The 25,304-nt window shown below is 41.9% G+C and overlaps 1 protein-coding gene across 17 annotated transcripts in view; it reads left to right on the forward strand.

Annotated features, from left to right (window-relative positions):
- Positions 1-15,322: 15,322 nt before the first annotated feature.
- RAI14 (retinoic acid induced 14) overlaps positions 15,323-25,304 on the forward strand; it is an 85,867-nt gene continuing 75,885 nt past the window's right edge. For 3 of the 17 annotated variants that reach the window (XM_035563780.2, XM_035563785.1, XM_035563790.2), the window contains exon 1: positions 23,290-23,415. The gene's annotated coding sequence lies outside the window, so the exon portion shown is untranslated. Of the gene's footprint in view, positions 15,823-21,334; positions 21,399-21,454; positions 21,780-23,289; positions 23,416-25,304 lie in introns of those variants that run through there. The other 14 variants (XM_035563777.2, XM_035563793.2, XM_035563779.2 and 11 more) reach the window with 12 other exon arrangements.

The following is a 25,304-nucleotide window of genomic DNA, read 5'->3' on the forward strand; positions in this document are numbered from 1 at the left end:
GCCCTGCTCTGGCAGCCTCCTCCATCTCTATCAACATTGCTGTTGTCTGTGGCCATGCCACAGTGAAGCAATGTAAGGCCAACAAGGTATTGACCAGCTTATGGGTAGGCATGACAAGATGCAGAGCCTCAAGAGGTCTTAAGGGAAGGAAAAGCAGACTGACAAAGCACCAGGTCTGTGGCTGAAAGACACCGATTCCCTCCTGTAATTAGACAGACATAGCTATCTAATTTTGCTAGAAACTACAGACAGGGAATTCTGTTTCCCCCATGGTCAGGCAGGAAATGCAAAGTCCTGGAGTCACTGACTTTTATGTAATATGAATACACTGGAACTTGTAAGGACCCTAAAAGCAGCTCTCCAAGGCCAGCTTCTGGAACCAAATAGGGATTTACTGCTCTGTCTGCGATGGGGGAGGAGTAACACAGACAGATTGATTTCAATGCGTGAGGAATTTCTGTTTATGGAGCCTGTGATTGCATTGAAGGGACAGAGAGGCTTTTCTAAATTGCTTTTCCAGAACATCAAGGAAGGGCTTTAATGTGCACAATGGGGGTATACTAATTTATCTTCAGCCTCTTGCAAAGCACTTCTCCCTGGGCTCTGGAAACCAGCCTGCGAGAACCTCTTTATGGCTGGTGCCAGCAATGTGCATCGACACCCCCAAAACACAGAAGAATGACCTTCCCTTATTTCTTCTGCTTTTGTTGTTTAATACTTTTCCTTTTTATGGCACTATGTATAGAAATGCCATGCCTACTCTCTCTTATTTAATCTTTAAAATCCATTTTCCCTTTCCATTTGTAAATTCTGCACACGTCTTCTGTCTGCATCCCTAGGTCTTAATGCTGACTGTGGGTGATGGATCAGCTCCAGCTTGCTAGTTCATTTGGGAGTGTGTACAGCTACTGACTATGGCCAAGGTTAGTTTCTCAAGTAATTGGACCACAACCTTTTGTTCTGCTTCAATGTTTGTGTGGCTTCAGCTAGCAGAGGCCTATGGCAGACCATGCTCACCAGTACGCAGGCATCAGCTTATAGCAGCAGCCCACAGGCTTTTTTCAGGGCAACACATGCAGTGATTACACAGTCACAGACAGGCTATAGGAAGAAAGCAAAAGATTTGTAAAAATGATAAGGATGTATGGTTGTGTGGATCTATTTTTTTCTCTATAGTAGTAGTAGTATTTTCAAAAGAATACCTCCAGCAAGAGGGAATGAGAGAAATCAGAGGAGGAAAAGGAGGAAATTGGACAGAGTGGAAAAAATATAGAGAAAGAAGAGACAAGGAGCAACAAAGAAAAGCCATGAAACATTAATAGGTGGAAAAAGGAGAAGAAAAATTTGGAAAGGGCCCATTTGGAAAGCAGAACAACAACAACAACAACAAAAATAAATAATAAATGTTGAAGCTGTGTTCCGTGAACACTTACGAACTGAGATGTCATTTATGTTTTGGTGAGTATTATTTGTTCTTTCACACCCAGAAAACAAAATCCCACACCCACTTCGTAATATATTCTCAATGTTAGCAGGATACAGCTATACTCACAAACAGGCAGCAATGAATTTCTGTTCATGCATGTACATAAAAGAAAAAAAACTGTATGTTTTCTGCTTTTGCTGACCTGCTTAAATGTTAGCGAGGTTATAAATCAAAAACACAAACATTTTCAACCTTCCCTCTCAAACTCTTATTTGAAGTTCAGGTTGATTATGGTGTGTTCTTAAACCAAACATACACACAGCTCAAAAACACACGGGCAGTCCAATTTTTAGGACAGAATTCTACAACTTTCCTCTTTTTCCTTGGTGGTAAGGCCAGCATAAAGAGCTCCTATTGCGCACTCCACCCCGAGACTTGGGTTTACAGCTCACAGTTTCCATAGCTGAGCTGATACAATTGCTTGGGAGGCCATGTTGTACATATTTTTGTGGTATTTGTAGAAATTATATGGTATAACTCTCCCTGGTTTTCAAAGACAGAATGTTCTTTCACTCCAATGTGGAGGTTTTACAGGAGTATGACCTTTGTGTTTTTGTAACTGATCTAGATCAGGGTTATCATTAGCTTAAGGGTTTCAAAACACTCTCTCCCCACCTCTTCTCCTCCTCTCAGGCCACCAGCAGTCTGCAAAACCTTGCATCAGCCACAGAAGAATCTTTTATTTGAGGCTGTGCTGTTACATTTACTCAACAGCAGAATTTTGTCATGCTGCCCTAGCCAATATTCCACCCATTCTGAATACCTTGCTGGGATTACACATTTAGGAAATCCTGATCTAGACCTAAAGTTCTGAGAAATTTCTTTTTGTTGACACAAAAAGAAAACACATTTCAGTGAAGTTTAAAATGTAATAAGAGAGGTTTTCCAAGGTTATCTGGTTGTGCTCACACGTTTTTATTATTGCTTAAAAAAACATTTACAGAGCATTCAGAGCATAATCGCATCGTTATCATGTATTCCTGTCTCCCAGATTGTTAATCCTCAAAGACAGAGGAGGTTGTGGTGGAGGGATGGGGGCAGATTCCAGCCAAATGGGAAGGACGCAGAGTAAAGTTAATCACAGTACCAGAATAGCAATGATTTCATCAATGACCTCGGTATGAACATGAAGTTTCCATTCAAAATCTGCTTCAGAAACATCAGAGTTTATAAATACAAAACTACCTATCATGTTCAGATTGACAGTCACATGGCTTTTCCTTCTATTAAAAATTTATTCATGATTTTTTATGTTAATCCTGTTTAAGGGTAACAACATTACTGTATCTATCCACCTACTACTGCAAAAATGCTGTACCTATTATTTGCAAATAATAAAAAAGAGATAAATATCTAAAAAAATGTAATGATGAATGGATGTTTACTGTTATAAGTGTCTACCATGAGTATTCAATCTCATCATAGGTGTAGCCTGCGTCACAAAATTCCCTCAGTTAATCTTTCACCCAGCCCCATACAGCTCACCTGAAAGGCACCCATCTGCTCCTGGCAACTCCTTCCTGAGCTGGTGCTGAATTCTGGAGGCCAGCAACCACTGTGCTCTTAATGCCCCACCACATCAGCCTGAGATACGAATGTAATTTACAGCCACTCCAAGCTCCTCTTTCATCACATAAAGAAGGCTTTGTATAAATGAAACTGAGTTCCAAATGCATAAATAATGAAAATTGTACAGGTACATGAGGTCGGCTATAGGTACATGGTGAGCTGGACAGGAAAGCCCAGCAGCAAACTGTTCTGTCCATCACTGAATATCCTACCTACTTTAGCCTGGTAGATAGTGGGAATTTATTACCAGCTTTGGAATTTTGCTCACATATTTCTGACCTTCAGGGCATGCTCAAGAGTCTGCTTCTGCTTTCTTAGGTAATTAATGGGGGAAGTGATGAGGTCTGGGCTCCGGGAATGCAGTGAGTCTTGAGCAGTGATGGCTTGTATAAATAGATTAAGTGACAGACAGAAGCTTTCTTTCTTCTGTTTGTCTACAATATAACAATTCTCATATACAGGCTTGTGTATATATCTAGGTATATTCATTAAAACATAGTGTTTAAAACGACCAGTCTATGATCAAAAACCTTAGAAAAACTGAATCACTTTGCTGTGGCAGTCCTCTCTGATACAGCGCCTGGGAAGAAATCATGGGCTGGGAGAGAAAGAGTGAAGGAGAGAGGCGGAATGTTAAATCAACAGTGGGAGACACAGAGGCAAACAGAGAAAAGAAAACACAGGCCGTGGAAGAGGGCACAGAGGTGAAGGGGAGCTGTAAAGGAAAAAAGTGCAGACAAAGAGAGAGCAAATGGGATGGAGACTGTGAGACAAAAGGTGCGGGGGAGGGATAAGGGAGAGAAGGAATGAGAGAAACCTATTCCATCAATTTTTGTCATTTACTAATGGAAACGTCTTAAAAAACCTGATGGATGCACGGTCCTCTCAAAAATGTACACGTGTTCCATGGGAAGATTTGAACGCAGGGCATTTCTTTGCATGCCTGGCTATGAAGCCCAGATTGTCCTCTGATCAGTGTAGGGAACTGTCAGCATAAATGATGTTTAATGGCTGCTCTTGACATTAGAAAAGATTGCCCTCACTTCTGATTTATAGCCCCAAGGGGACAGTCTATGAAAGAATCTTACACACTGAATTTCCAGTTTGACACTGCCCCAATATTCAATAGAAATACTTCATGTTCTTCATGTATTCTTTCTTTTTATGGATTTCATTTCATCTCAGAGCAATAAAATCTTAGCGTATGTTTCTACTGATTAAAATTTAAATTAGACAAAAATTGATCTTATTGATTATCTCCGTCTCAATGTGCCACTACCTAGAGATTTGATGAGAAGCATTTGCTCCCTTTTGCACATCTTCAGATCACTTTAGTAGCAGAGAAAGGAAAATCTTAGATTAGTACATGTGCATAAAGTAAAAAGATTGAGGAGTATGACTGTATTGTGATACTTCAAATTAGACATAATATGCATACAGCTACAGGTTTTAGCTACTTGTCTGATATTTATGCACTTCAGTCCTTTCTCATATCTGTAATCCCTTTTGTTTTACTAGAGCTATTTGCGTGAGAATAAGCTATCTGAGTAAGTAAATGTTTCCAGGATTGGCCCCTAACTGCTTTTAGTATGGTTATCAACACCGGCCATCTGTGTTTTTTCATTTTAATTCCATAATTGAATGCTTGCCCTTTGAGAATTTCAAGGACCAGGAAGCAGTAATAAACCTCTTTTGCAGCTTCAAACCAAATACTCCAACAATTATAAGTTGATGGGAAATGCAGTAAAAAGATTCTTTTTTTTTGACAGAGCAATTTATAAATATAATTTAATTTTGCTAACAAGAATTATGACATTTCTGTGCAAAGATGTGGCTTGTTTGGCTGTGTGCTTAACCATTTTTGAGCTGGTCTCTTGAGATGCAACCTAAACAAACAGCAAGTACATAATCAGATAAGTAGGTCTGCATTAATGGTACATTCTGATTTGGGATTATTAGTGTTTTCACTCACTTTTATTTTGTTTTACAGACTGTAAATCCAAGCCTGTATTTTGTAGTTGGTAAGTAAGGAAAATTAAAAACCGCAACCAATGAAAAGCAGCAGTCCAATCTGCCATCTATACTGGCATGGCTGGAATGCTGGTAAGGATACAGTCACCATCTTACGACTCAGCGCTTACTCAGCTTTTGTTAACTTTCCCATGATTAGTTTTAATAATGAGATAAAACCTAAGGATCCAATGACCGTACTGGTTTTAAAGTCACTGGGAGCTGTAACTGTGTAAATGAAAGCAGATACGGCTACAAGACCAGATACCTACTTAACATTAGCTGAAGGAAAGAATGAGATGTACGGATAGATTCTTACTTACAAGGCAAGTAAAGCAGTGAAAATGTAATTGGATCTGCTTTAAAGGAACTTTACACACAATAAACAGCATAAATCACCCCTATAAATGTAAACGAAAATACAATTATTATATTACATCCAATTGGCACAAAATTAAGATTTGTAATTTTTTCTCAGAATTCTTGACTAATAATCTTCCTCATGAAATAAAAAAGTTGAGGCTAATAAAAACAATTCCCATGTACAGCATGAAACCTGCAAAGCAGATCTCTGTGCTAATACTTTTACCTTCAGACCAAGCACAAATTTACAATGTAGACTGTTCCCTAACTGTCCAGGAGAGGAAAAGGCCAAAAAGCATAAAGAATGATAAGTCGTATCTTTATTTATTTATTTATGTTTTTCAGGTATTAACTGCAACATAGTTAAGGATTTACTTTTTTTTTAAATAAATTGTTCAGTCGTGACATTTATAAAGAACATCATACTCTTTGCTAGCCTTCTAATCTAGTGAAGCATGAAGCCATTCCTAGTAGACCAATGCTTCTTTGAATACTGGCTGTATAGGACAATACATGTTACTTTGCAGATTCAGTTCTCCTAAATACCGATGGCAATCTCACTCCATCATGAACTGAACTGAGGCTTAAAAGCCTGTTGACATGGCAAGTATTCAATTTAGGTTGATACAGCTTTCATGCGCGGATACGTATCATGTAATCTCACCTCCTTACAGGCAGAGAAGGAATTTGGACAGGCATTTTCTAGTATGTAGACAGACAAAGGGGCTGTCCCGATTCCTAAATCAAGTTAAAGTAAACAAACTGAAAACACGTCAGGAAGATTTGGCTGTGCTTATGTTAACATTTTGTTTTGGTGTGGTTGAGAGTGAACCTCCAGTCATGTTGGCTTGATCTGCATGCAGAGCAGCTCTGGTCCACATGAGTTAGACGTAGAAGAATCTCCATTACAAATTCTCATTAAACATGCTCCACGTCCTTGTGGGATTACGTGGGTCTAAGTCAACAATTTGTACTTTGGAGGTCTTTGAAACACCTGTGTTGGGGATGCTTTGCTCAGGGGAACAGACTGAATGATGTCTGAAGGAAAAACGCACAGCTGCTTGCAGTGTAAATACAGGGGCCTTAGCTCCAGCTGCTCTCATCCTCCCTCAAGCACCAAATGGTTTGGTGAAATAGACACAGGTTATCATCATCCTCGTTTAGAAGATGTCTCTCACTGAGACCTTCAATTCACTTATATAATATGCATTTTTTACAGAAGATGAAAAGGGATGGTTTGATATACTCTGAAGGACATCTGGGGAAGGTCAGGTTCCTGGAACTGTCAGCAAAGTCTTGGGAGGGAGTGATGCTGATGAAAACAGAGGTCAAAGGAAGTTCAAAAGCTGCATGAAAGTCATGTCAGAAATAAAAGTAAAAAATAAAAATAAAATTCAAATACAAGACTGCCATTCACAAGGGAATTGCTGATTCAATTATTTACATTAACAGAGATTTTCAAAGCAAAGAGACCTATTTGCTTTCTTCATTAACTGCAGTGCTGCAAAAAAAACTCTCAAAGCACAGGACATATTGAAGGATGAATTCAGTACCAGAGGCTGTCATCTTCCCCAGTAGGCATCTCATTGCAACCAGCTACCATTTCTTTGCAATGCAACCTTTGAAGAACAGATTTTCCAGATAAAGTCACTGTGTGGCCCCCAGCACAAGAAGGACATGGATGTATGAGTCCAGAGGAGGCCATGAGGATGCTCAGAGGGCTGGAGCACCTCTCCTATGAAGACAGGCTGAGGGAGTTGGGGGTGTTCAGCCCAGAGGAGAGAAGGCTCTGGGGAGACCTTACAGCGTCCTGCCGGTGCCTAGAGGGACCTGCAGGAAAGCTGGGGAGGGACTCTTTGTCAGGGGGTGGGGTGGTAGGAAAAGGTGACCTGAGCTGAAACTTGGAGTTTCAATGAGACAAAAAGAGGTATATGAAACTTATTCCAAAACTCAGAATAGCAGAGGCTGAGGCTTTCCAGCAGGAATAAAATTCTGGAGAAGGAACAGATATAGTTCCAGCTAATGACAGAAAATAAAAATCTCCATCTAAAATATTTACAATGAATACATTTAATATATCACGTAACAATCAGGTTCAATTACGGGGCTACTCTAAGGGCAACTCTATAGAGAAAATTATGTCGCAGAGTATGGAAGGCAGAAAGTAGTTTATGATAAAACTGGAAAGGGCACCTAGTTCTTTTTGATGCCATGGCAGAAAATGATGGTTTACAAGACATTCCGTGAACTCTCATATGCATAAATGTTCTTAAAACTCTTCCTTTCTTTGAATTTTCAAAACAGAAGCCTCTTGCTTTCATGAATGATTGCAGAAACAAATGCTGAGAAAGTCCATTAAAAATTATTTTAAGGTACTTGGTATTTACTCAGTTCCAACAAGTACCAACTATCTAATGCTCATAGAAAAAGTGTTTGGTGTATCCATCTGTCTCCACTCTTCAGTATCCAACTGCAGCCACACTTTTGTTAACCAACTACTAAAAAGAGAATTGACAACATCCTTACTGCTAATATCTACACACTGGTTTTTTGTGTGTTTTTTTTTTTTTTTTCAAAATATATTTTTGTTGTTTTAAAATTACAAAATGAAGCAAAATGGCAGGCAGGTACCCAAGTAACCAAGTAAACAATTCTATCTTAATTATTGTCTGTGCTTTATTATTACATTTTATTGTAAATAGTTCCATTCCTTACAGTAACAATTTCAACCCGAGGCTGCAGTTTCTTGGCTTTTATTTTTAAATGCACTTAAAAGTTAATTAATAAAGTGTATCCATATCTCTCAGTAGTTGCATTTTTCCTTCCAGGGCAGCAGAAGGAAATAACTAGCAACTGACTAGAAACAAATGTTGACTTTTTATATTTAATGATGTTTATTCAACCTGAAAGCTAGAGGAAATGGAAGCAGCACCAGACTGTCAGCTGGGCTCTCACAGTCATGGCCTGCAAGAACTGAATTCTATGCCCAGGGCAAAAGCTATCCGGATATGGTGTCGGGCTCTGTTTTTTCTCAGAGGTTGGTGCCACCAGACTAGATCTGACCTTCCTGCATAAACTGGAACACTTTCTAAAAAGGCGTTCTTTTCTCATTTCTTATACAGCAGTTCAGATCCAGGCAAAGTTTAAAACTGAAAGAACTGGTATAAGTGAATCCAAATCTGGACCTCCTGTATATTCAAAGACAACAGTAAGACACTCCAAGATATTGCTAGACTTCTAGGATCTCTGTACACCATCCGCTATAACAACCCCTAGTGTTAAGGTGATTGTTAGTGGATTTATGAATGGCTTGTCACCTCTCAGCACAAACTCGATCTGCCTGAAATCTGAGCACACCTAACCTGGTGACAACAGCACAGCCACCTCATGGTGTTAGCATGGTGATGCACAAAGGAGTGCATTGCTGGGTATCCCTTGCATTCTGCTTTCCACTTAACCACTAATCCACTCTGGAAGGGCTCCAAGCCTGTAGTGGACTGATGTCCCCCTCCCACGATCATGACCATTCGTTTTGTTTAGTCTTTTTGCATTCTTTCAGCGCCTACATTCTCAGCAACTTTAAAGAAAATGACTGCTCCTTGAGTGTCTTCATTCCCAGATGCCAATTCTCTGAGCAAGAGAATAAAAGAGGTTCACACAGCAATTCCTGGGAGATAAAACTCCCCTCTCCTCCATACCACGGTCTGGTGAGCGGGACAGTGTTGCTGATACTAGACCTATCTGCCCCAGATCTCCACCTGGAAGGGAAGGACAGGCAGAGGAACAAGTCTCAATGGTTCTTAGGAAACAAATGATTGGTATAATGGGAAAGCAGAAGATGGGTTTGTGGTGAGAGCATGCTGGGACTTCCGTTGTATGTGTTCCTCTGATTGGGAAAGGAGGGTGAGATTTGGCCTGGACTCAGTAGTGGACACATGAATCCACAATGGGTCATGAAAAATGGATGAGCATGTAGGAAGGAAGAGGGGGATAACCCAGCTGGTGACCACCATGACATTTTGACATTACCCTCGCACAGGATGATGTGATCCTGTGAGTTGTTCCAGGCCAGCAAAACTATTTCTTCCCTCTAGGCTAAAGGAATCTGCTGAACAGACTGATTGAGTCTTCTCTGGTGGTAGGCAATGAAATGCCTGAGACTGAACACTCACATGACAGAGCATGCACATAATATAGAACTGTGAGAGTGGAGGAAGTTTCAGCCATAGCATTGTAGAGATATGCAATACTGGTCCAGCTCTGCAAAACGTGGCTTTAGCTTTTTTAACCTTGATGTGCCAAACCCATATCTCATCAGTTCATGGAACTGTGTCCTTGGATGCATATCCATAATCTTCAATATAAAATTGCATTCCTCTGTGATGTTTTGGCTTGTCACGATCTCTAAGAACTGGTACAATATATCAAAGGCTTACTCTCACTCCTTTGTTTGCTACATATTTGTTGGTAATTAGCTGCTTCATTTGTAGAAGTCCTTTCACAAAGCCTCTCTGCTGGAGCAGGATTACATAAGATTTATATCTGTCCTTGTGCAAAGTGCAGAAATCTCCAAGGTCTGCACACTAAATCACAGAGTCTTAACCTTGGATCCCATCCCAATTTCCAATCCTTTGATTTTTTTTCTTATGATCGAGGATGTACGCTATAGCCATCTCTGAGAAGTAAAATGGAAGGTCTGATGCTCATTTACTACAACTCCAGCAGAGGCAGGGGGCTTTGAGTACAAATATGAATCAGTTCCAAACAAGCTGTTAGTTTCTTCTTTTATTAAGAAGTTATGATTTATAAATACAAAAGAAAGATCTTAATGCCTCAAAATAAATGAAGAATCTTAGAACAAAATTATGGTATGAAAGTCTCTGTATCAGAGGAAGCATTTTTAAAAACAAAACAGATGACTGACATAGTTTTGTTTTTTTCTAGAGATGTAAGTGAAACTTCTGTTTCAAAAGCTTGAAGAGCAGCAACAAAGATAGAATTTATATGGGATTTTGCACCACCACCACAAAATCAGCAGCAGAAAATGTGTCATAGGAATACAGCGTGGGACAGAGCTGAAGTTTCAGCTTGCAGATTCCAAGTACTTTAAGAAATCTTGTAAGAAGCAAGACCAAAAAAAAAAAAAAAGGAAAAAAAAACAGTTAGGAAATGCCATTTGCAAGGTGCTTGGTTTCTCTGTAATGCAAATAGTCATATAAAATATGCAGGAATGTGGATTTCTTCGTTTTGAATGGGAAGAGGAAATTGATTTACAAGTCCTGAATGGAAGAGAAACCTTACAGCAAGAGCAGAGACAAAGCAACTCTTGGCATGGTGTGGAGTATATATGGCACATAACTGCCTCTGCCTGTGGGAACTGCTTTGACTTTTGTGCTATTACAACATAATCAAGGTGCTCTCCAGCATAATTGAATACTAGGGTTTTACTCTTTAGTGATCTGCAGATTAGTATAATCTTCGTGGTTATTCTCAGGCAACTGGCCTTTCAGGACTTTCTGTGGTGGGCCTTCAAAGAGACCTTTATATTTGCAGAGGGGTTGAAGTCAGCTCTCTGCAGTGTGTGCTCTGCCTGGCCTCTGGCAGTCGGTTAGCTTCACACAGACGTTGCCATCAGGATTTACAGATGTCTTAAACCCTCAAGCTTGCAGGGAAGTCCCTGGGTTGTGCAGAGGCTGGGAAACAAGGGATTTCCTCATGGGTGATCTTGGTCCCCAGCTGTTCCTGGAGCATCTATTGGGCCAAGCAGTGAGAAAATCTTCCTCTTGCTTGTGAAAGAAAGGGGAAAATTTGAATGAGCCAAAACAGAATTTTCACAGCTCCATGCAGGAATGGCTGTGAAGGTGAGACACTATCTTAGAAAAAATATAATAAAATAAAATAAAATACAATAAAATAAAATAAAATAAAATAATAAAAAAGCAGGGAATGCTCCAGAAAAACAGTTCATTTATGGTAATCTGAAATACACCGTTTTGATTCTGAGATAGGCTTTTAACGAAGCTTTACTTTTTACCTACAAAAATCTTCTCGCCTATTTGGACTGTTGCCTTTCTGCTTGCAGAACTTTTCTGTAAGAAGAAAAGAAGCACTTTTTCCTTTTTAAATTATTCACATAGATGCACTGCCATTTTAGGCACGATTTGTTTGTGTGGGGAGTGTGTAATCCTCTTTTGTTGTTTCCATGGACTTGTGCTTTGAAAATAATTTTAAAATGAAATACGTTATGGGATAATTCTGCGGATGAGTCTCTGTGGGAAAGCTGCATTAGATCATCAAGCTCACTGCCTTGCAGCTCCAAGCTGTGGTCCCCACAGCGAAGATGTATAAGATAGTGAACTTACATTGCACTGGATGTTAGTGAAAGGGCCAAGAAATGATTTTTTCTCCTAGTTAAACCTACAGAATGCACATTCATATCAAAGCAAGCACAAATTTCCATAATAATGTGTGAAAGTGAAAGGAAAAAAGAGGATTTTTACTCTTTGTAGTTAAGAAGGATTGCATTAATTCCTTTTGTATATCCCAGTGGCTAAAGCTAAACTGAAAAAAAACATATCCAGAGGCAGATAATGTCCTTCGTCTCATAGGGATAGAAGAGTAAACTACATTTTTGGAGGGCTGTTCACCTTCCTAACCAGACACATGCTCAAGCTCTGATCCTTTCAGTTCCACCCAGGTAAGGCTGCTCTTTAAGGGTGGCTCCCCAATGTCCAGGTGATCTCTGCTGCAAAACTCCTGAAGAATGTAACAACAGTGACACAAACAGCCTATTTCTGCTCCTATGGCAGAGGAGGAATATAGAGATTTATGAGTCCCGGCTGATGGCAGCCCAGCCTCGCGGTACCTCCTGCCATGGCAAAGCAGGGCTCGGTGGCGCAGAAAGGGGCTGGCAAAACAAGTGAATTGCTGTGCGATTTTTCTAGAAATATCACCTGGGACCATAAAGAGGTCCCACAAGTGTCATAGACTCTGTGGGACTGGGACTGGGACTCCATGCAGAAAGGTGTGAAGAGGATAATGCAGATGTAAACGCCACAAAGGAGAAGGAAGACGGATGGAGGCAAAGGAAATATCCATCTAACAAGTGAAAGTTGAAATAATCTAGAACATTCCCTGCAACTATTTCTGGACTTTTCTTGTCTAGCCTTTAAAAGATCACTTCAGAGGAAAACAAGTCCCTAGACAGATTGTCCTCTCTCTCCAGGTGTCACCTCAGTTAAGAGCTTTGTCTGAGCAGCTCCAGTTGTGACTTTCTTCAGTCTTCATTATTTTCCTCTGCTGTCCCTGTTCCTCTTACGCATCAGAAGGCCCATTGCTGGTGTTACACAAGTGGCACCGGAACAGGAAAGGAGAAAAATTCCCCACTGGGTGAAATGTGTCATGCTGTGAACTGAGACACAAGAGAGGCATCAAGTAACTCTGTACTGTGATAACAAATTTTTTAAAAAAGAAAGTGCTCTGGTGGAAGCAGGTATAAAACACACTTTTTAACTCTCTCTCATTTGTTACCACAGAGATTCCTGCATTTTGGGGGGACATCTCTCACAAAGCGTGAAGAAAATATTTTCCTGTAAGCAAAGAACTGCCCATGAAAAAAAGCATGCCTCAAAATCTAAAAATAAACTTTATTTAAATTGTTCTTCACTAAAAAATAACAGCCAGGATTAGTGAAACAAACTGTATCCAGGTTGGAAGCAATCAGACAAGAACAAGTGCAATGACAGAAGACAATATGCGGAAATTGGGGCTCACAGAACAAGTTTACGTGGCTTGCAAGATGGCAGGGAAGTGATGAACCTGTTTAGGAACGTGATTTCCCTTGCAAATGATTTCTAAGCGGAGATGTGACTGGCACTTTGTGTACTACAGGAGGCAGTAGCCAGAAGCAGCAAAAAAAAAATTAACAATGCCAAGTAAGATAATTAGCAGATGCTATCAAGGCAGTAAAGTGATAAGATGTGGTTGAAGACATCTTTAAGCCACTTCCAGGCCTCTCCCTTCTGGAGAAGCAGCAAGGAAAGCACAGGTGGTTTCATTACACCCTCACTGTGGTAGGCAGCAGCTCCAAGTCACAACTGGCAGCAAGCACCCCAGCTTTTCCAGGAGAGGCTGAGCAGAAGACAATATTCTCTTCCTCTCCCACCCTCTTTGCATGCCTGTGGTACAAAGGGTTGGAGGGAGACGGGACAGGCACGTCACACAGCTGACATGCTAATACTTAGATTTTGACTTTGTTTTTGTGTGTTGGATATGCTCCACCTTCCGCCTCTTGCAGATTAGATTATCTCCATTTTACTAACAACTTTTGTTAGCTCACAGGTAGCATTTGTTAACTACAGGTTTCAAAGAATTGTTCTCACCCTGTAGATAGATAGTAGTGGCACAGGTGGCTATCCCAGAGCTTTATGCATGAGATCTCCTGACTCCAAGTCTTGCGCTGTGCCTAAAGAGGCACAAAATTACATAGGAGTGTTTTGAACCAGAGGCAGTGCCCTGCACTTGGAGAGGAACCCAAAAGGGAGCTCAGAGAAAAAAAAGATGAAAGTGCAGTCTTCCATTAAAGGAGGCTAACCTAGAGGGCAGTCAGGACCTGTAAGGCATCAGTCTGGTTTAACAAATTTAAGCTAGCTGCCACTACAAAGCCCAAAGTCTTTATCCTGGACCACAGTTTATGAGATGGTGAAAAACACTTCTCTGGGAACTAGTAAATACTGTATTTCCCAGTCCTCAAGAAATGAATGTTTTATCATACTGTAGCCCAAATATATTAACTGTTATTAAGGTGTTATATGTGACATGCAAACATACTGAAAAAACATCTTTGTGATATTCTGGCATTAAGAAAGCAAGTAAAAATTCATAATGGTCAAACTATTCAAACTGTAAGAGATTATACTTGCATATTAAATCATTTTTATATTGGTCATGCACAATTACATGTAATTTTGCTGGTGTTTGAAGAAGCAGGCAGGATATTTTCTAACAGTATTGTACACGTGTATTTTACTTTTAAAAATAACCGGAATTAAAAACAATTGCACAATAATTACAAGTTTTGTAGCTGCTGAGATAGTATTGTTGGAGAAGTTTAATTTTCCTATTATTTTTTTTTCTGTGCAAATTAAATTTTCAGCATTAACTATATTAGATTAACATCGGTGGTTTTTTTTACAAGAAAAAGGAGAGGTAACCGGGCCGGCATGATTACGCCCGTTCTCAAAGGTAAAACACATGCAGAATAAATTGGCCGAGGTAAGGACTGCACGTTCAGAGAGGAAAGTATGCTTCTGGCGATAACCGAGTGTATTTATTCAATAATACTTGCCACTATTACAATAATGACCTAAAGTTTTCAAGTGCTTACTTCCTCCCCTTTACTGTTTGCCACTTCATGTGTGGATATGGCTGGGAACAGAAAAGATTAAGAGATTGTAGGGGACCTTCTGAGGTGGGGAACGTGGTTGTGGTGAGTGGGACTAGCTGCTAGGCTTTTCCAATGAGATGAGGTGGGAATTTGGCTGACAGTGGACTCCTGTGGTGGGACAGTAGGTGGAGGCTCACCAATGTAAGAGGTGATTTTGTTGACAAAGTGTCCAGACTTAATTCCACGGGGTCTAGAAGGCAACCGCGATATTCGTGGTGAGATATGGAGGTGGGACAGTGGCTTGCCATCGGACGAGGCACAGCTTTGAGAGGAGGAAAGCTACTTTTTGGAGCACATCCAGTGAATCACTACCTTGGCTCAGCTACCAAGCCCACTTGTCATTTTCTAAGCCAAGAGAAAGGTTAATTCGAGGGACGGGGCGGGGTGGGAGAGCGGTGGGCACGGCAGCGCGCAGCCCCTCCCGCCGCCACGCCGCCCCCCTCAGCCCTCTCCTCAGCGCTAACGGTCGCGGGGGCGCTGCCGCGCAGCGGCCGGGCGGGCTCCGCGCGCCGCCGCCACGTGACGCGCGCGCGAGTGTCCCGGGGCGCGCGGCGGCGCCGCTCCGCCCTTCGCAGCGCCGGGAACCGGAGCGGAGCCGGAGCGGGACCGGAGCGGAACCGGAGCGGAGCGGGAGGCGACTGCTGCTGCTGCTGCGGCTCCATGCGGTGAGCGTGGCTCGGAGGAGGGGGGGCGCGCACGCCCGCACGGCGTGAATCGGGGCTTTGTGTGCGGCGCCCACCTGCCCCAGCCGCCCGGGGGCTGTTGCTGCCGCCGGCGGCGGGGGAGGAGGAAGAGGAGGAGGAGGAGGAGGAAGGACGCAGGGAAGGAGCTGCTCCGGAGCTGCACCGGAGGGGAGAAGCCGCCAGCTCGGCGCAACAGGAGGAAACTTCTCCCTTCTCGCCCCCGTTGCTGCCGGAGAGCCCCGTTTGCATGGTGCGGGGAGCAGCCCGTGAGTCGGCGCCGCTGGGCTGTGCCGTTGTATTTTTTTTAATATAAAATATATGTATTTGTGTATCTCTGCGTTTCCTGGGGGCTGGCGGGGGTGACAGCTGCTTGCCAGCGTCGTCTGCGCGGGTCCCCTCGGCGGAACAAAGCGGTGGCCCCGGGAACGGGCTTGTGGCGGCTCCCGCGCCGGGTGGTTTCCCCCAGGGGCTTTAATTTTATTTATTTTTTATGATTATTATTTTTTTATGTTACCGGAGTCCCCAGGGTCCCCTGGCACCGCCTCCCTCCCCACCGGGGTCCGCGCTCGGGTGGCGGCGGGTGCTCAAGGAGGTCGGGGGGGACGGGTCCCTGTGTCTGCTCCGAAATAACAATAATTAAATGTAATTAAAACGCAGGCGGGCTGCGCGAGGGGTCGCGTCAAGTCTAAGCAGAGCCCTGCTCTTCTAAGTCTCAGCAGCACCAGAAGGTTTGCCTTTCTCCTGCACGGCGCTTGGTAGGCAAAGCCTTCCGCAGGCTGCCATGGCTTCTTGTGACAGCCTTAAGTTTTCCTGAGACCGTGAAAAGTCCGGCGACATCCCGCTTTATCAGCGCTGCGGGATCTTAGCACATTCCCCTGTTTATTTCTGGAGGGAGCATGAGCGCACTCGTTACAGAGCTGATGTGAAACGCAGCCTAGCTGGAGGGAGTGCTACTTCTGCAGAAGCTGATTTTTTTTTCAGTGTATGCCAGCAAGTTTAAGATTAGAGTGTTTTATTTCAAGTTAAAAAAATAAATGGAATGCCAAAAAATACGCATATGTCATCTTAGAAGGGCCATCTGATGTCCCGGATTAACTAGGAGTAAATGAAGCTAGTAAATATCTGTCAATGACCTGCTTGGCTCTTTTTGTGGGCCACTCATGGAAAGCTGTCAATGGGATTTTATTTACTAATAGAAGAATTGCATAAGAGCCGTATGAACCGGAGTAAAAGAACATTTGAGTAGAAAGTGGCTGGATATGAGCTCAGGATTCTCTTGAGTTCAGGCCAAGCTCAGTGCCAATAAGTCACTATGCAGTAGCAGATGTCCATCCCTCCAATCTCTAAAAATATTGGCTCTGTGCTGTTCTCTTCCCTCTTCCAAGAGCACATCTGCTAGCGAAGCAGTAAAGCGCTATCTCCTCCCCTCTCCTTCCCTGAACCAAGAAATGGATCGCATCGAGTGGAGAAGAGACGAGGCTGCTGGTCTCTCAAAGGGACGTAAGCATTTCACAGGAGGTTTTACTCACTTGCCTCATCTTTATTTTTATTTTGTACGCTCCCCGTTACGTTGCTGTTTTTTCCCCCTCTCTAATAAGGATTTATGCCTTTCTTAATGGGGAAGCAGTGCCAGGAGACCATGAAAGCTAACTTCTTGTGTGAGACGTTGGCAATTTGTAAATCCTACTGCAACAATGCCCTAATCACATGCCTTTTGAGAGCTGCTTGTGGGCTGGTTCTTTTTGCGTAGGGATAATACTTGAAATAGCTATAGAGGAAAAACAAGCAAAATTAGAACAAATCAATTCAAGGCTTGGTGCCTTGCTTAGTGGCAGAAATAGTAGACTACCGAAAATCCCAGGCAGCTTCCATTAGCTGGGTGGTAGGTGGGAGCAGAGCAGTCCATTACATCTTCTGGGGTTGTGGATTTGAATACCCGTACTTCCCGCATGTCTGGGAAGCCGAGTCCCTCTAACTTGTTCCTTGGGGTTGCTGTCTAGGTGCCTGTGAATGCATGTGTGCAGGTGATAGCTCTGCATGCAAGGTAGCTTGGGGACTGTTTATGGAGTTGTCAGTCTTGCTGCTCCTCATGTTTTGAGGGTCACCTAATAATGCAGTTTTGGGGTGTAGAAGAAAGCGCAAATAGCTGCGATTCAGGTAATATGTTATAGCAAAGCTTGACACTGTCACACTGACAAACGTGAGGCTGGTAAAGCGTGAAAGCAACTGAAGATCTCCACTGGTACTTAAGGTAAAAATCTAATCTAGGCACCTGCAGAGGAATGCTGGAGCAGAAAAGCATGAAAAGCAGTGAAAGAAAGCATCTTTTCCTCATGTTGAGATCCAGACCACGATGTCCAGTAATGCCTGGAGGTGATGGTGTCGGTCACAGAATCACAGAGTGGTTGGTTGGAAGGTGCCCCTGGGTCCATCTGGTCCAACCCAGAGTAGGATGCCCAGGACTGTGTCCAGGCAGCTTTTGAAGATCTCCAGGGAGAGAGGCCCCACAGCCTCTCTGGGCCACATGTCATAGTGCTCCATCACCCGCACAGCACAGAAGTGCTTCCTGATGCTCACCTTCTGTGAACCTTCTGTGCTCCATTTTTTGTGTCCATTGCCTCTTGTCCTGGCCCTGGGCACCACTGAAAAGAGCCTGGCTCCATCCCCTTTGCACCCTCCCCTCAGGTACCTTCCCCATCAGTGAGATCCCACCTGAGCCCCCTCTTCTCCAGGCTGAGCAGTCCCACCTCTCTCAGCCTCTCCTCGGAGAAGAAAGAGGTGCTGCAGTCCCTTTGTCATCTTGGTGGCCCTGTGCTAGTTGGTGTGACCACTTCTGGAGGGGAGAGCCAGCACCCTGATGGTTAGTGCATTTGCCTGGGCAGTGTTAGATCTTCACTCAAGTCCTTCCTCTATAGAGCAGGTCTTGCATTTTAAATGAATGCTCTAATAACTTACACATACTTTCTAAAGCTGCCATGGTTTCCTTTTTTTGGTTTTATGCCTGGAAGCCATTGCTTATATTCAAAATTCTGTAAAACAGGATGTGTGGAGGGTTTTTGCATTTGTTTTCCACCTGAACCTGTAGGTGAGAGCAAAGTTTATCCAGTCACTACAAAGAAAATGATCTTCTGTGTCTGTCTATGACTCTGTAGGACTTCAGAAGGAGGTGAGACCTTTCCGCTTCTTTCCTTATAACTGCTGAGTGTCAGGGAGTGATGGTGGGCTATTGCAGATGGGCGTGCAGAAACAATGGCCTACATCTGATTCCCAGCAGCATTGGGACAGCCTGAAAAGTCTCTGGGTAGTTTGGCACTCAAGTGCTTTTTGAGAACCTTGTTTGCAAGGACTTGTCTGAGTTCCCACCAGGGTAACTCTAAGGAGGTTCTAGAGATTCACAGGTCTCTGAAACCTGGGAGAGTATCCTGCACACTGCATCTCCTCCAATACTTGTCTAGCAGTGCTGCTACTATTGAATGAAAGTTTCGCCAGCCAAAATGAAATCAGATAAAACTCACTTGATTATCACTAAGATGTAGGTGCTGATCTTCTGCTTGTTTATAGCATTGGTAGTCTTCCAGAATAGAAGAAAATCTGAATTTCTAATATGTTTTATGACGTGTGGATGTACTCAATTTTTGATTTCTAAACACACCCAATTCTTTTTTTCAGGTAACATTTAAAAATGTTCTGCACTTTCACCAACTAAAATATTTTCCCCACCCAAAAATTTGTAAGGGGAATAGGAGAGTTGTTATTAGCACCATCTCTGAACATTTCTGTATTAGGAAAGTTTTCAGTAGGATATTCTTCCGAGGCCTTTCAAAAAAAAAAAGGTTAAGGGCAGAGTTTATAGGAGTGGGGCTTGGCAGGTGTTAAATTGATGTTCCAGTCTTCCCAGCTCCTGCCCAGTAGGAGCCTGTTCTGCGTTGATGCTATTTCGGAATATTCATCTATACATTGATGAAGTTGGCTCTTTTTAGGTTTAAGGTTGCATCTGTGCAGATTCTCATTGTTTGCTGATTCTGAACAGCGCTTAGTTGAGTGATTGGTACAGAATGCTAGGAAGGCAGTAAGTATAAACAAGTGCTAGCTGTTGTTATCCACGTGGGTTTCTCATTTAAATAACTGGCATTTAACACGTGGAACTCTGCATCATTTTTCTCTATTTCTATTTGTAGCCTTATGCTTCAGTTCCAGTCTAGCCTTGTTGGACTAAGCATTGAACATGGGAAAAGTCATCAGGACTGCAACATTATCTTGTGTACAATAAACCCAGAGAATATTGTCCTAAAATGGAGCAGCACACAAGGTAGAGGGGGGCTTTTTGTTTTAGAGGTGGGGAAAATGAAAGCGGAGAAAGATAGCAGTATGTGCCAGCTCATGCAGCAAATCTTGTCTCTTACTGTGAGCTGCATGTGTGTTGACAGATACTTCAAGACGACAGAATTGGAGTAAGTACAGAGTAAAGTTGTAGTGTAATGAGCGAATGACAAATTTGCTTGGACTTCTCTTGAGCTAGGATTTTGCCTGGAGTGCTGTCTAATATGCCAAGTAAACAAATCAGAGCAATGTCACATTTTGATGATTTTTCTCTAATCTTCTCCCGTGTAACTCACTATGTCTAAGGCCTTATTGATTCAAACTTTCTCCTACTCGTCTAGAACTAGGAGAAAACACTGTTTAACAAATTGCACATATCCCCACATTAACCGTTGTGCATTGGTTTTTATTCATGGAATCATAGAATGGCTTGGGTTGGAAGGGACCTCAAAGACCAGCTAGTTCCAACACCCCTGCCATGGGCAGGGACACCACCCACTAGATCAGATTGCTCAGGGCCTCATCGAACCTGGTCTTAAACACCTTCAAGGATGGGGCATCCACAACCTCTATGGGCAACCTGTTGCAGTGCCTCACCACCCTCTGAGTGAAGAATTTCCTCCTGACCTCTAGCCTACATCTCTCCTCTTTTAGTTTAAAACCATTCCCTCTCATCCTGTCGTTATCTGCTTGAGCAAAGAGTTGCTTTTTCCGTCTTTTTTGTAAGTCCCCTTCAAGTACTGAAGGGTTGCAATGAGGTCACCCTGGGGCCTTCTCTTGTGTAGGCTGAGCATCCCCATCTCTCTCAGCATTTCTTTGTAGGAGAGGTTCTCCAGCCCCTCAATTATCTTTGTAGTCCTCCTCTGGGCACACTCTAACAATTCTATTTGTTGTGCTACATCCCCAGAGGCTGATATTGCTTTAGCTGAATACATCAGAAATGAAGTAAAATATTTGCAAATTTTGAGTATCAGAAGGACATGTAAGAGTAGAAAGCTGATTCAAAGCATTCTGGAGGGAGGAGCAATAACTGCATTTGTTAGTGACGCAATATGTATGGAGCCATAACTTCTGGGCTCAAATGCTTAAATTTGTACAGTTCAGCACATCTTTGCCAGTGATTTGTGAACAGATAGAGGGATAGTACTAAGTTACTCAAGGCCTTTGCTATCTCTGATGTCTGATTCTGTTTGGAGTGGGATTAACTGTATATAAATCACTCCCATTCTTGTGTAGTACTTGGGCTTCTCAGTGCATTTTTCAGTGTGTTTTCGTTGGTAAGTAATAATAGATTAGCCAAGCCAAGAATTATTTGTCTTTATAGGTGACATTAAGTTCCATTTGACTTTTCTTATGATAGGAGGAGGAAGAGGAGGACGGGTTACTCAAGACGGAAAAACTGAGTTGTGCTGATAAAGAGCGGGGAAATGTTCCCATTGCTTTTGGTCAGATTGTACATGCTTCCCTGCTTTGGCCTGAGCAGTAGAGAGAGGAATACGCTCAGCAGGATGGAAATGAGAAGGTAGTCCAAGATGAAGTGCTGGGAGGATATTTGTAGCACAATATGGACTTGCCTGCAGTCATGTGCAAACTGAAGAGGCTGGGTAGTGGCTAATGCCTCCAGGTGGTGCAGCGGGCTTTGGCAGTACTAAGGAGAAGCTTGTTTTTGGGCATGTTCTCAGTATTGGTTTGCAGGTCAGGGTAGCTGAAGCATGTGAAGCACTTGATGGGTTGGGTACTGAAGGGGAGCAGCAGAAGAAAAGCTAGTGCTGTGGATGCCTCTGGCGGCCATGCAGAGCTGGCTGCTGCAAAGGCTTGTTCTCCTGGGTCAGAGCAGGGCTTGTGGTTTGGAAAGATGATGATCATCTGGAGAATAAATGATGTTGAGGTGCTGCAGTGCAAGGTAGAAGTGACTTCTGAGACCTCTTATTTTCCCCTGAGAGAGGAGGTGTATTTACACAAAGGAGATGTGAATGTACAGCAGCAATGGTACTCTTCAAGACCATTTTTTTCATATATGTTGGTTTCTCCTTACGCTACCAACCTTGTATGGAGTCTCCAGTTCTTTTCTGTAGCCTAATATGGTGGGGAAAAAATATGATATTTTGGGGAGTGGAATGGGAAATTAGTTCACATTGTAAATGATGTTTTACTTTAAAATAGCATTGCCTGACATGGAGGCTTCTCATTATGTTCTGAAAGAGATGCAGGACTTTTGACACCTAAAATTAATCAAATTCGGCATGTGCCAATTATTAAAGGGTAGCAGTCATTGCCATGAACAGTATGCATTGAATATCCTAAGGCTGTTTTACTGTTGCCTCAGTGGATCTTTGGCTATTCAAGGAGCAGGAAAGGCCCTGCTCTGGTTTTGCTGTGAACTAGTGAAAGAGGGAAAAAAATATCAGTATGGTTGTTTACTGTGGTTTGCCCAAATCTTACTGTGAATCAGTAGAGGAGATTATCTTAATCTGCTTCCTATATTTAAACCCGAAGAGTCTATTGTCTTTTAAGACACAGTTTCAATGAAATTATTGAGACTGAAGATTACTGCCACTTCAATGTCTCTTGTTTTTAGCTAGATAGGTTTACCGTCGACCTTAAGATGTTTTCTGTGGCTTGTCTTCTTGAAAGCTATTAATATTAAGCTAAAGGAAGATGAGATAGAGGACCAGATATTTCATTTTGGAGATAGTGTTTAAAAACATGTGATCAGCATTAGCTGTTGAGAATCTCTGGAGTTAAGCAATTCTCTACTGCAAAACTTGCTGCAGCTACAAAATGCAGCCCTGAGGATTTATTACCACACTTGTTTTGAAAGGGGAGAAATGCCGCCATAGGTAGAACTTGCTTCTTGTTAATACCTGTGATTCATTGCAGAAATAGTTTTGAAGTGTCTTGATTCTCCATAGTGAATTTCTAGTTGTCGTTTCCTGTCTTGTAAAACAGGAGTTTATTAACAGTGCTTCCTTTATCCCCCCTCTGGCAAATGAGCAGTTGTCATAAAGCTCTGCTGAATCAGAATGTTGACCTCTTTTTGCATCAGTTCCAATAATTACACCCTTTGAGAGGTGACTTCCTCCTTTAAACTGTGCCAAGAAAAGACAGCCCTCACTGCTTCATGGGTTTTTATCTCTACAGCTGAGGGATTATGGGCATTATGATACATGAGCTGTAATCTTAATGTTTGTGTTTAACTATCTTTTATGGAAAAAATACAGATGTGACACACACTAAACTTAGGAATGCTGTTTTTGTGTGCTTGTGCATGCTTTTTTAATTATGCTGTGGATTTAAGTTTCAAATTTAATGTATAAAATGCACTTACGCAAGAAGTGAAGTATCCTGTGGGAAAAAATAAGTTGGCTTCTAGCAGAAACACAGCTCACCTCCCTTCTTCCTTCCTGAAACTGGGAAAAGTAACATACTGGGAGTGCTTGCAAAGCTTGTTAGACTGCTACAGGTTCCTTGCAGAAGAGAGTTCAGCTTTGCAGCTCTTCTGTGCGTATACCTACAAGGATTTGCCATCTTTCCCATAGGTCTGTACTTCAGTACTTCATTTCCATGGGAGCTATAACAAATATTTCGTTTGTGGGAGCCAAAAATGCTGTAGGGGGTGGGAAGGGGAAAGATGACCTATAGCAGGCAATTCTTTGGCAATCTGTCTGTGAGGAAAGACTTCATGTTTTTAATTCCCCATGCAAAAACTTTGTTTTTACCTTAATAAATAAGCTATTTAAACTGAATGCCTTTTTGTTTAAATTCTAATTTTAAAAAGGCCTGTTAAACTTGGATTATGTAGGATACTGTGTGATGTTTCTCAGCTTAAAGTTCTTTTAAATCTTTTTTCCCCAAAAAACTTTTGCTGGTGTGGTATATAAAGAAGGCTAGATAAATATAATGGCATTTGTCTTGTCTATACTGTGGCATTTCTGGTCTTTGCAAGGCTCGTTATCCTTGGTGTTGCTAGAGAATGAGTTAAGAGATTATTGGGCTCTTGCTGAGGTTCAGGCTCATTTCCACTGCAGGTTATGATAGCTGTTCTGCAGTTTCACACTTTCCTGAAAGTTTGAATAGGTGTAGCAGAAATAAAGCGTTATGCTTCTATCAGAGCAATCTAAAATAATTCTTTCTTTTTGCTTTTTCAGAGCTTCCAATTTTTTAGTTCATTCAGCCCAGGAGAAAGCTAAGAAATTGTCACTTAAGGCAGGGAGTGAAAAGCTTCTGCAGTTTTCTCCCTTGCACGATAAAGATTTAAACACAATGCCACAATCTCATTCTCTGTGGTCCCGTACCTTGAGATGAACAGCAAGAACTTAGAGTAAAACCCAATGTTTGTATTATGTGGAAGCAGTCAGGAATCTGACATGACTTTAGGATGATTATTTAATTAGACTTAGAGTCATATAATTAGAGTTAATGATATTTTAACAGCCTATAGAATTATCCCATCCAAATTACCTGTTGGAGGTCTGTGGGAAATGTATTTGTGTATCTGCAGTGTATGGGATTTTTTTTGTTTGTTTGTTTTGTTTATTTTTTTTTTAAAGAAATGTACTTGTGTGTGTCTCAAATGGCTGCCAATTAAATATGGGTTTGAACAAAGTGACATGTTTATTTAGTGCTAATTCCTCTTCCTGAATGGTGCTCCGTGTTCTGTTCTGTGGGAGCGTTTTTATATATTCTATAAAGAGCATACAGCATAGTTACATTTTGAAACTCGCTCATAGTAGAGGAATCATATAGAATGTAGCAACTTTCTTCATAATAACAAGGGACTTTCTCTTATGGAATAATTGAATCTTACTTTGCCAATCAAACTGTAATCTGCTGTTTCTGAAGAGTGATGCAAAACATTAGTGACCCACCATGACCTATTTGAATTTATGTTTCAGTCTTCTTTTCAGTTATTTATTTGGCTAGACTCATAGCATTTTTCTCCTTTTTTTTTTTTTTTTTTTCCACGGTGGAGGGAGGAAGTTTATACAGCTGAACACCCTTCACTTTAAACTTTTCTTTCAGCAGGAATTTGTAGAACAGCTAAACTATGTAGATGGGGTGTGTGGGCTATTCCAGTGAGCACACTGTAGAACAAGAAAGCTGGAACACTTTTTGTACAGGTGGCTTTGTCCAGTCCACAAGTTGTTTCATTAAGTTTTTCTACTGTTGTATGTGAATAAACACATCACCATGCTACTTTATTATGTTTTCCTCATTTACATTTATCTTGGATTGTTGTATATTGTAACTTGCTGTAGGAAACTTTGCTCTAGATGCTATTTCCCCATTTCCCTGTAAAAGTTTGCAGCTTTTCTTTAATGCTGGATGTATATGTTTGTGTTACTGCTGCTTTTCTTCATTTGAAAGAGAGGAAGGGGGAATATGTCTGTTTGTAATTGATAGCGCATTGTCAAATTAAAAATAGCTA

Source organism: Cygnus atratus, chromosome Z (genome assembly GCF_013377495.2).
Source record: "Cygnus atratus isolate AKBS03 ecotype Queensland, Australia chromosome Z, CAtr_DNAZoo_HiC_assembly, whole genome shotgun sequence".
NCBI lineage: Eukaryota > Metazoa > Chordata > Aves > Anseriformes > Anatidae > Cygnus > Cygnus atratus.